The sequence below is a fragment of the Camelus dromedarius genome, chromosome 10, assembly GCF_036321535.1.
Source record: "Camelus dromedarius isolate mCamDro1 chromosome 10, mCamDro1.pat, whole genome shotgun sequence".
NCBI classification, from domain to species: Eukaryota; Metazoa; Chordata; class Mammalia; order Artiodactyla; family Camelidae; genus Camelus; species Camelus dromedarius.
In genome coordinates this window covers 55,190,486-55,202,768 of record NC_087445.1, presented here as the reverse complement: position 1 = coordinate 55,202,768, position 12,283 = coordinate 55,190,486, and the positions used below count along the sequence as shown (strand labels likewise).

At 40.8% G+C, this 12,283-nt stretch overlaps 1 long non-coding RNA gene across 1 annotated transcript in view; it reads right to left on the bottom strand.

Moving 5' to 3' along the window:
• Positions 1–12,283, bottom strand: part of LOC105087920 (uncharacterized) — a 372,451-nt gene that overhangs the window by 28,240 nt on the left and 331,928 nt on the right. The gene's annotated exons all lie outside the window — the stretch shown is intronic.

Genomic DNA, 12,283 nt, shown 5'->3' with positions numbered 1-12,283 from the left:
GCATTAAACATAGACTCATGCATTGTATGGGTTTGCAATGACTTTGAACAAAATCATTTTAAGTAATGTGTAGGGTGTTTGTTCAAGTGGATAGAATCTAATGTTTTGCTCAGTGCTATCATTTTAAGTTAGAAGAGAAAGAAACACAAAAGAGACCAGAATAATAAACCCTACATCTAATAATAACATTCAAGTCCAGCATGTTTCATTAAATAAGCTAGATAAATTTGATATAATGGCTGAAAATGATTACAAGTGGAGTCTATTAGGGATAAAATTATGAGACTCTCAATGCATGCCTTTATTCTTCCAAGATGGTTGGCAGATTCGCTCTGGGCCAAGCACTGGGTGTGTCCACAAGAGCATGTCACTGCCCAACAGAGGAGCCAAGACGTGCAAAACACATCTGTAGACTTGTAAACTAGACAGAGAGTTCTGCAACCAGAATGGTCCTCCCTGATGAGGAACTGAGTTCCCACCTTTTAGAGGAGAAGAAATAGGAGGCCTACAGTGGGTAAATGCGATGCTCAATGTCCCTCAGCTCCTCAGTGCAGAGAGCGGACTAGACTCTGGACATTCAGATTCTCGCTGACTACCCTGTACACTAGACCATGTATCATATTTTCTTTTTACACTTACCTCCATTCTCAAAGTCTTATATAGTGATTCTGTAATGCTTTCATGATCCCAAAAAATTTTAATGATGTCTTTAATTATTATTTTTTATCTTTTATTTTTCATTTTTGGGGGGAGGTAATTGGGCTTATTTATTTATTTACAAGGGAGGCACTGGGGATTGAACCCGGGACCTCGTGGATGCTAAGCACGCACTCTACCACTGGGCTATACCCTCCCTGCAAGAAAGAATTTTTTAATGAAAGAAAAATATACTACAGGAAGCACATCAAAGGCGGGCAGCCTAGGCTGTGGAGTGTTCAGGAAGGAGATGAGTTCAGGTGGAGAGAGTAGAGATAGGGAGAGACGGTAGTGGAGATGGCATCTAGGGGGAAGCACCGGAGTGACCGGTGGGAACATGGTGGAGCGAAGACAGTAGGACCAGGGTATGTAGAACATGCTATGGACCTTTGCAGAAGGATGGAGACTGGGGATCTCTGAGGGATGACTCAGTCCCCTTTGTGTCTCACTATGTCTGCTCTACTGTGGATGTTTAATATTCTGGGAGGGAGGGAGGGACAGAGGAAGAGAGGCAGGAAATAAACGGCGAAAATGTGAGAATAAGGGAAGCTGAAACCACATTGTGAAGATTTTGCATTGTCAGTTCTGGGAATTTGGACTTAATTTATGGCATTAAATGAACTCACTAAAGGCTTTTGATCAAGGAAGCTACTTGATTTGGCTTATATTTTAAAAGAGCATTATAGCAGCAATTAAAAAAAGATGAACTGGAAAGTGAAAAGACTGGAAATTGGAGGTTTGAGATTTCCAGAATTTCTCATACAGTTGTTTCTTATCTCTTTAATTTTGATACTCTGGTTAAAGTTTCCAACACTGAATTAGCAAACTGTTTTGAACGTAGGTGCTTGAAAGATAACTTGAATTGGTCTTTTTCCTGAATGTTTTATAAGCCCTGAGTTTGCAAAATGTATTAGAATTAGCTTAACTGATTATATTTAAGTCTGAATCAAAATGGGATTTCAGTGCTGCAGTTTTTTAAAATTAGTTATAAAATAAGCTACAAGGATATATACTGTACAACATGGGGAATATAGACAATATTTTATAAATAGAATATTAACTTTAAAAATTGTAAATCACTATACAGTACACCTGTAACTTATATAATATTGTACAGCAACTATACTTCAATAAAAAATAAGTAGGAATTGATACTATAAGCCTTGTTTTACCAAGTTGCCATTTTTAACAAAAATATAGTTTAAATAAAACTATTAAATTACAAATATGATTAAAAGCTCATAGCCCTTAAGATAAAACCATCTTGAAATATTTTAAAAGCTCACAGGATGCTATTATCAAAATACAATTTGTGTAATTAAAAAAAAAGTCTTTGTGCACAGAAGTCTAAAAAAACATGCTTTTCCAACCAAACTAACGAACATGGACAACTTAACAGCAGACAAGTTCTCACTCTAGTCAGTGACCTGCAATTCTGCTGTCCATCTTTCTGGACATCAGAGTTCCCATGGAATGAGGTCTTCAGAGACAAAATCCCCATAAAGGCAGCCCTACAAATGACCAGTGGAGTGAGGAATTACATAATGCCTGGTCTCTGCTTCAGTTAGCAGGACGGGGGACGATACGCAAGAAGCAGAGATGAAACCCCAGGCTCTTGGAGGCTAGGCTGTAAAGCTCTGAAGTTGAGAAGAATAGAGAATGGCCTGACCGGGGGATGGTAAATAAGGTGGAGTAAAAATCTCACGAAATAATTAAGTAACAGAAAAGGAAGGAGCAGACAAAAGCGAACCGGTGAGAGACAGATCTATAGAAATTACCAAATCAACCATGTGGCCTTTAGAATGAAGGGATCATTCATGTACTGCAAAAGATTAAGTGAATCTGCAAGAGCCAAAACCCCGCACTTCTCTGGGAGGAGGATTCAAAGCTGCACAAGGATTCAACTAGCACACAGACAAATATCCGGTGACACTACCGGGAATTCAGAGATGCCCTTTGCCTGGAGTCCAGTGCATTGGGAGAATATGGCTTAGGAGATTTTAGGGACAAGAGACACAATAGCAACCCTATAAATATAAAAAGGCAAGTTGATGGTGAAGATCTTACAGGAGGGAAAACACACCTGAACTAACATGAGTCCTGGGAACTTAAATTGTCCAGTAAGGTTACATGACTTCATATCACCTCACTGAACTTCTTCAAAAAACTGACTCTTCATAGTGACTGGAGAAGTTTTGCATGTGGTGCTCCCCAGCCGAGAGGAATAACATGTTACAGGACATTTCTCACCCCCTCTTTTTTCATTCCATTTTCTCCTTCGACTTACTAGGACTTACTGGGAACGTTTGCTACATTCATGTGACTCCACAGAAGCGAGGGCACCGCCCACCTCAGGACCCCACATCTTCTTTCCAGGCGCCCTGAACTTCTGAAGGGAGGCTAGTCATGTACCAGGTTCACTGGGAGATACAACAGAAATGAGATGAAGAAAGTAAAACACATGTGTGTACACACACGGACACACACACACACAAAAGCAGTGTAAAAATCCATTTATGAACCTGAAGGATTTTGAGTCTCCTTGTTTTGAGGATTCTGAGAGTATCTCTTGAGAAAACTCACATTAAAGATACACTGCCAAGGCAAGTGACTAATTATTTTGGAACACAATGAATATAAACAGTGAGGCTGGAGTTCAGGCTTAGGAAAGAGAGAAGAGGTTCATTTCTAACATCAGGAGCAGGCAAAGTAACTCAGCAGAAAATGAAAACAAGAAACCGTAATGACTACACTTAGAAGAGGCAACCCATGATGACACATCTGGAGAGGAGCCATCAGATGATGTGAATAAAAAGTTCTGTCAAGATGACGCTAACTGGTCAATGAGTTTGTATTTGGAAAGGATTTAAAGTTAGAGGATTAAGAAAAACCCAGTTTCTGCTGTGGCCAAGGGCATTGCTATGTTGGTGGGGATTACGTTTACCCCCGCGTGTCTCTCTGAGCCGCGCCATCGGTGGGAAGCACGGGGTACAAGTTCATTGACATGATCATTTTCTTGGAGCAGATGGGCATGGGAAGGGGTGAGGGGGATAAGGAGTCCGTTCTCAGGTTTCTCCCCAGCCCTCTCAGTGTGGTGTCCCTCTCAGTTCAGTCATCAACAAGATGAGCAGACACGTCACATTTGGGAAAGGCACAGAGGTTAAATGGCCTGCTGCCATCTGTCCCCGCTGGGGTTGAGCAACACCGAAAGTATTTCCCTAGGCAAGGCAGTGAATTCTCTCCTCTGACACGGTGATGGCTGCTCTCCCACCTGGGTCAAATCCTCACTCCAGGTCCTTTCATACTGACATCCTTAAAGGAAGGACTCCACAGCCCAGAGATAGTAATAAACCAGGAGGGAAACCGGGCAGCATGTTAAAGGGGGAAAAAGGTATTTTTCCAAAGACATGTTTAGACTGATAGACAAAAGGACCACCCAGCCTCCCACACTGCTGGGCATCCAGTGCTGGGCTGATGGCTCATGTCAAACTCAGAGAGGAGACAGGTTGAGGTCTGAGCAACGAGAGCCTTCGAACAACCAGCTGACTGCTAGTCTCTCCCTCTGAAATTCCGTTCCTGCGTACCCAGCCTTTATGGTCCAATATTACCCATCCTTCAGGGCTTAACTCAAGTCCTGCCTCCTGCAGGAAGCCTTCCTAGCTTTACACAGCCCTATCTCCTCTCAGTTCCTATGATCTGTACTTCTCTTGCAACCTATGCAGCATCTCCACTAAACCCAGTTGTGTTCAAGAGCTCGGATCTGGAGCCAAACTGCCTGGGTTCATAATCTTACCTACGTGTTGCAGTTTCATTCTTTGTAAAAGAGGATAATAACAGAGCCTATGTCACTGGGCTACTGTGAAGACAAAGGGAAATAACCTTCTTAAAGTGCCCTTCATACAGTGGGAGCTCTACAGGGGCTTCCAGTGACGAGGACTGTTACTAGCGGCATACAGCCATGCATCTCAGCCATCTCCGACAGACAGGAGCTCCTGGAGGTCACAATCTGTGCTTGATTCATTTTGTCCCACACTAAGTATAACCCAGTGCTCAGGACACAATGACATGCGTATGTCTTGGGCAGCAGGGAGGGGAGGCAGGCAAGACCAGGCAGCCAGGGCTGAGGGAACTGGCCGCTCTCTAGACTGGCCTCTGCCGAAGCTGCCTGGGGTTCAAGGAACAGATTTCAGTGGACTGGCCAAATTCAGACAAGTGTCACCATGAAGGGGGCTTAATTCACTAGAAAGAGTGCGGCAGTGAGAGACTCACACCTTTAGGAAGAGAGACTCGGTGTAAGACAGAACTAAGCCATTTTGGACCTGCTTATTTCAGGTCAACACAGCAGTATGTGTTTGCGGGACCTGGAAGGCCAGTAGTATCTGGAGCAACGTGACAGAGCAGACTGAGGTCTGGGGACCAGAAAGATACAGATCAAAATCCTGCCTCTACCTCTGGCTAGTTACGTGACCTTGGGCCAGCGGGTGAGCTCTTCTGCAAAATGGGAACAAGCACACCTAACGTTCAGGACTGGTGGAAGGATTCGCGCTAAGTAGCCAGTCTGATGTCGGACTCACAACAGTGCTCTGCCACTGGCTTTAATTCTTGTTCTTGTTCTGCTTGGCAGGGCAGAGAGTAGCCTGTGAGCAGAAGATTCAACTCCAAGTCCCAGGGGTGGTGGGCCTGTCACAAGCTGGGATGGTGCTAGACTGGCCGAGGTTGGCCCAGTAACTAACGCTGGCGGGGATGGAGACGGCAGAAACGGGGCCTTCACTCACACCTTCCATCTTAACATCACTGCATGCAAACTGACCGTCCACCCATTCCATGACCCGTTCCCAAAGAACAGCTCCACCTTCAATCCTGGAGATGCCCAATCAGAAAACATAATCCTGGGGTGCTTTTTTGAAAGCAGGTTAAGCTGGGGGTGGGGGCAAGGACAGGGCAGGAATAGGAAGGCCAGTTAAAGAGTGAGTCAAGATACTTGGGGGAAGGAGAGAGCATGGAGTTGAAGTGGTGTAATTCCACAGCAGCTCTGCTGGAAAATAAGAAAAATCACTCAATGCTCTTTGCCAAACAGCTGCTTTGACTGATTTTTTGAAAAGCATGAACCAGCCAAGCTGTCCAGTGGTCAGACCTGCACAGCCAAAGCCACAGAATGTGCTGCTCTAAGAAATAAAGGCTGGCTTAAGCAAGCAAGTTTAAGAGGCCAAAGAATGGCATCAAGAATTGTAAAGAGAAAGAAGGAAGAAATAAGAATAAGCAGGTTTTCCCAAGTTTTTTTTCCTATCTATATATTACTGGAGGAACCCCAAGTTCCTTAAGATTTATGTCAAGATGATAATGAATAGCCACAAACAAGGTGGGACCCCGAAGACCACACAAGAATTAGAAGTCTTCCAGCAAGCAGATTGCACAGAGCTGGGACTATTTAGAGGTTCTCAGAGCCAGTGATTTAAATATATTATCCTTTTATTTTAGGTGTTAGTAGCCGAAGGGTTTCTGGGATTTTTCTCTGCACTTTTTGTTTTAAAAAGACAGGGAACCATGAAAGAAATTAGCCAAAGACAAAAGGACAGTTTATGGCTGCCTCCTGGTTTTGTTTTGTTTTTTTTTTTTCTAAGTTACTCGTAAGCCTTCGCCTGTACATTAAAAGACATCCTCATTTTGAACTGGTTGCTAAGAACTGAAACTGAAAAGCGAGGCCTAGTTGGGAAGAGAAGCCTTGAGGGGCAGGCAGGATGGTCCGCAGACAGCAATTGACCAAATTAGAGCTGTCTCCTCATTCATCTGCCGGGCCCGGAGGCCTTCGTATGCCCTGGCTTCTTCCTCTGATTGCATATCCCAGAGAAAAGTTTAAAATATATATCAATTTTACTTTTATCAAAGCACCTCATGTTCACATTTTAAAAATCAAACACTACTAAAAGGTCTATAATGAGAACCTGCACTCCCCTGGCCTACCCGACGGTCTGGCCCCAGGCAACAACTTAAAACACTTAAATTGTTTCTTCTGGCATCTCTCACATCTCTCATCCTGCAGTCCTAGAGCTTTTCTTCTTGATTTCTCTTTGAAGCTATGATTTATTAATTTCCTGGCATTTTAGTTGATGATTTAGCTCTCTCATGTCACCCCATCTCTCCTTGCCTCCCGATACAGATATTGTTTCAGTTGCCCATTTGGGGATAACTAATCACCCCAAAATTAATGGCTTAAGGAAATAAGGATTTGTTATTTTTCGTGATGCTCTGCATCAGCGGGGTGGTTCTTCTGCTGGTCTCACGTGGCTTCATTTGAGACCACATTCAGCCGGCAGACTGGCTGGGAGCTATACTCCGCGGGGCTTTCGCTCAGAGCTCCTTTGCACTCCTGCACATGCTTTCCTTGGGCTTCCTCAGAACATGGCCGTCTCAAGGAAGCATTCCAGGAGGAAGCACTCCAAAAGCTTGAACACGGAAGCTACACTGTCTCTTCAAGTCCAGCCTTCCAGGGCTTCAGCATTCACTTCTGCCAGTGGGTGGGTCCCTGTAAGTGACCAGGCCAGCCTGCACCCTAGGAGAGGAGGAACCACCTCCACCTCTGGGTGAGAAGACTGGCAGAGTCTCATTGCAGAAGGCATGCAGGATGGGAGATACTTGGAAATAAGTTACCACAGCTCTGTCTAACTCTGTTTAAACAATAGCAGTATTTAAAGTTATTGTTTCAATATTGTACCAGGCAGAGCCAAATTCAGCAGTTATAATTCCATTTTGTACAACGTATTTACTCTACCTACAGTTAATGATTGCCTGGTTTTTATGTTTGCTTTTGGCATGAGTGGTCTCCAGTGTGCCCATCCTTAGTTTTTTGTTTTTTGGTTTTTTCCATGAGATCAATTGTATGTTTACCTTTCAAATGTAACAGACTGCCAGGAAACCTTCTCTCCCAGAGTTTCTGTCTTCCATTCCCCCTCCTGTGATCTGAGCTGGCTTCTCTCTAGATACGCTGCACAGCTGTCATCTCCTGACTTTGCTTCACCACTTTTGCCCTGTGTTGGGTTTTCCTTCCTAAATGCTTCTCTGTTGTTTGTTTTTTTTTTAACTCCTTTATTTTTCTCATCTCCAACAGCTTGTTAATAAAGGTGGGGGAGGAATAAATAATTGAGTCCTTCTTTTCCAACCATCCTTAATCTCCAGAATTAAAAAAAAAAAATCTCTGGGGACATCGGGCGCACAAAATTGCAATTATGGTTTCACAACAGTAAGTTTTCATAAGGCTGAAAAAGAGTAGGGGTAGTTTCATGAGGTAATTTCAGGGGGCTCTAATGAGTGCAGATTTTTAAAGAATATGTATAAAATGGGGAAACAATGGAGGTGACCAACTGGCTAGGAAATAATGATTAGATCTACGTGTTTCTTGTGGTAAGTGTGAAGGACAGCTAAAAGTGCTTACTTAATTTCTGTAAGATTCAAGATACAAGTACTGTATCTAATGGCATAATTTTTATTTGAAAATATATAATGGTATAATTATAAGAAAATATAACATGGCACAGCAAAGGAAACCATAAACAAAATGAAAAGACAGCTTATGGAATGGGAGAAAATATTTGCAAATGATGTGACTGACAAAGGCTTAATTTCTAGAACATACAGACAGCTCATACAACTCAGTGACAAAAAAACAAACAGACCAGCCCCAAAATGGGCAGAAGACCTAAACAAGCAATTCTCCAAGGAAGACATACAAATGATCAACAGGCACATGAAAAAATGCTCAGTATCACTAATTATCAGAGAAATGCAAATCAAAACTATGATGAGGTATCACCTCACACCAGTCAGAATGGCCGTCATTCAAAAATTCACAAATAATAAATGCCGGAGAGGTGGTAGAGAAAAGGGAACCCTCCTCTACTGTTGATGGGAATGTAATTTGGCACAACCATTATGGAAAACAGTATGGAGATGCCTTAAAAAACTAAAAACAGACTTACCATATGATCCAGCAGTCCTACTCCTGGGCATACGTCTGGAGAAAACTCTAGCTCAAAAAGATATATGCACCCCAATGTTGATAGCAGCAGTATTTACAATAGCCAAGACATGGAAACAACCTAAATGTCCATCAACAGATGACTGGCTAAAGAAGTTGTGGAGATATATATATATATATGTATATGTGTGTATATATATATATATATATATATACACATATACACATACACATATATATACATACACACACACACACACATAATGGAATACAGCTCAGCCATAAAAAAGAATAAAATAATGCCATTTGCAGCAACATGAATGGACCTGGAGATTGTCATACTAGGTGAAGTAAGCCAGAAGGAGAAAGAAAAATACCATATGATAATATCACTTATATGTGGAATCTAAAAAAATGACACAAATGAACTTGTTTACAAAACAGAAACAGACTCACAGACATGGAAAACAAACTTATGGTTGCCGGTGGGGAGGAGGGGTGCAGGGATAAATTGGGAGTTTGGGATTTGCAGATACTAACTACTATATATAAAATAGATAAACAACAAGTTCCTACTGTACAGTACAGGAAACTACACTGAATACCTTGTAATAACCTATAATGAAAAAGAATATGAAAAGGAATCTATCTATATATCTCTGAATCACTATGCTGTATACCAGAAATCAACACAACATTGTAAACTGACTGTCTTCAATAAAAAAGAAAATATAAAATGGTATAATTTTTAATGAAAACTGAACTTCACAACCCATGTTTTGTTCCTGTGTTAAAAAAGAGAGTATTTTCAACTCTGAAAAGGGCAGAAAACACATGGATTTGTGGAGACACTACCACTATCCACTGACTGCTGGTTCTCTCCTCCCAGATCCAAGGGAGGTTTGTGATTCCTCATCCTTTGACGTTTGGTTTGGCCACGTGATTTTCTCTGGCCATGGAGTGTCGCCAGAAGTGATGTGTATCATTTTTGAGTTTAAAACAATGAATTGCCTGTGTATGACTTTCCAGCATGATGGTCCAGTCATTGCAATCATGTAAACCCATATGATACATAAGTACAACATTAAAATCATTGATGTTACTTGTTACTGCAGCATAACCTAGCCTAATCCAAACAAAAGAAAACAGAAGCCAAATACACGTGAAGTAATCATAAGAAAACATTAGGATGTTTTTAATATGTTTCCTGGCCTAGAAACATAGATATTCATTAAAAACAAAACCTTTGGGGTTTGAGACCTGGCTTTAAATCCTGATACTACTTACCATATGGGTGACTTGGGGCAAATATTTAGCTCTTTTGGTCTTGGCTTCCTGTTTTGTACATTTCAGACAGTCATACCTACTTCATAGATTTGGGGGGAATTAAATTTGATAATAACAGGTCGGGGTCTACACTGTGTTTACACATGCTGCTTTTCAATAAATGGTTATTGTTGTTGTCGTTGCAGCTGAGAAAACTTCCCAAATGTAGCCTCAAAATTCTGCCAGGAATCTTATAAGAATTATGAGAGAAAAATACTATCTTGCCTTACCAACAGGAGTGTGCTGCAAAAATATATATTGTGCTTAAATGTCTATCCCAAGTAATTTACTGGGTCAAGTGACAAAATGGAGTATTTGTGAACTCTAAGAGAAGAAAGATGATAAAAATAATATATTCATGAAACATGAGATACAGCTTAAACTTTTTGTAAAATAAGATTATCAGAATGGTAGATTTAGGGGGAAAGTATAGATAGAGTGTACCTAACCACAGCAAAACATTTCAGAATGTCTCCCTTTAATAATTGTAGATAAAAGTACAGAAATGATGATATCTCAACAACATAGTCCAGCATATTTGTAACTAAAAGGACCAATACTACTGTATGTCAGTAGAGGCCTGGCACAGGGCTTTGTCTTTGCCCCGTATCATTCATTCATTCAAAAGTGATTTAATGAACACCTACTACCTAATAGATGTTGTGCTAGGTACTGGGAATGTAGCAAGGAACAAACAAACTTTTGTTATTTTTTTTCAAAATTAAGGACTTAGATAAAGGCATAGAATGTTGAACCAAATCCTCTTTGACACAAAATTGGGCCAGAGAGTAAATGCATTGAAAAGAGTAATCCAAATTCAAAATAATGTTAACAGATTATAGCAGTAGAGCAACTCTAGCATTTCATTGTGCCACTCTCGAGAATTTACTTAATCTCTCTAAGCCTCAGCTTTCTTGCGGATAAAATGGAGACAACGGTATCAGTTGATTGGCTTGTTTTGTGCTTTTAAGATAATGTATGTAAAGAATATAGCACAGCGCCTGGAATATACTAGATGCTTAAAATGTAATCGCTTTTATTGCTGTGGGAATTATCTTTTCACAAAGAGTCATTTACTCATGCATGCAAGGATTCTCAGAATGTACCAGAAGGCCAAGAGAAGTAAGGTGAATGATTCAAGGCCAAATAATGAGAAGTTGACAGGATCAGAACTTAAACTCATTTTCCCCCGTTTCTGATTAAAAAGCTAATATCCAATCTTGTATTGATCAATACCTGATATTACAAACTCCTGTCTTATAGAACGCGGTTATTGAAACAATTTCGAGGTACAATAATTTGAGACTGCTGGAGAATCTTTTGGAGCTCAACAGGAAACTTTGTTATCCACAGAGGAATTTCGATTTGTTATTTTAAGCTAGTTAAATTATTGGAAACCAATATCTCCTTTTAAAAAAATTTGGTGATATTACTGTTATTGAAAAATCATCCTACCCTATCAAGAAAGTCCTGTTCTGTAACTGCACACAAGTTAGATGAAGAAGAGAAGTTGGTACAGCACGAAAGTCTTTCTCTTGGAAATCACAAAGGTGAATAAGACTGGGTGAAGTGAAAGCGAGCAAGACTGAGCATCTTCCAGCATCCTCATGGCAGCCCAGTGATGAAAGTAGTTAGTGTCCTCATCTCTAAAGTGAGGAAGGAGGTTCAGCTAGTAAATACTTGAAATGAGACTCAAGTCCAGGTCTTGGCGATTCATTTCCCACGCTCTTTCTCTGTGACCACATCGCCTCTGGCATGTTTTTCTGCCTACAATGAGATGCTGAGTCCTTAGCATTACCTCAAAACTATCTGCTCACGACGTAGGTCATACTTGGCTAATTCCCACTCCCCAGAGAATGGCCCCATTTTCGGGCCTTTTCTTTATTATGTCAATGTAAGAGCAGTGCCAAGCTTAGAAAACAGATTTATAAGCTATTAAAATCTTACCATTTTAACAATACTATTTTATTTGTGTTTATATGCATTCATATTTTTAAATAACTGTAATCATACTCTATATAATTTTGTATCATTTATTCCCTCATCAAATGCATATTTATTATCTGTTGTGTTCCAGGTGCCAGTCTAGGAGTGAGAACTACAGCGGAGAACAACAAAGTCCCTGATCTCTTTGAGGTTACATCTGCTGAAGGAGACAGATAATAAACAATTAAATAAGTAAAATATAGTGTCCATTAGATGATAGGTGCTAAAGAAGAATTTAAAAAAAAAAAAAACAGGCAAAGGGAGTGGAAGTTTGGGCGGGGGCTGGAGGAGCAGTTGAAATTT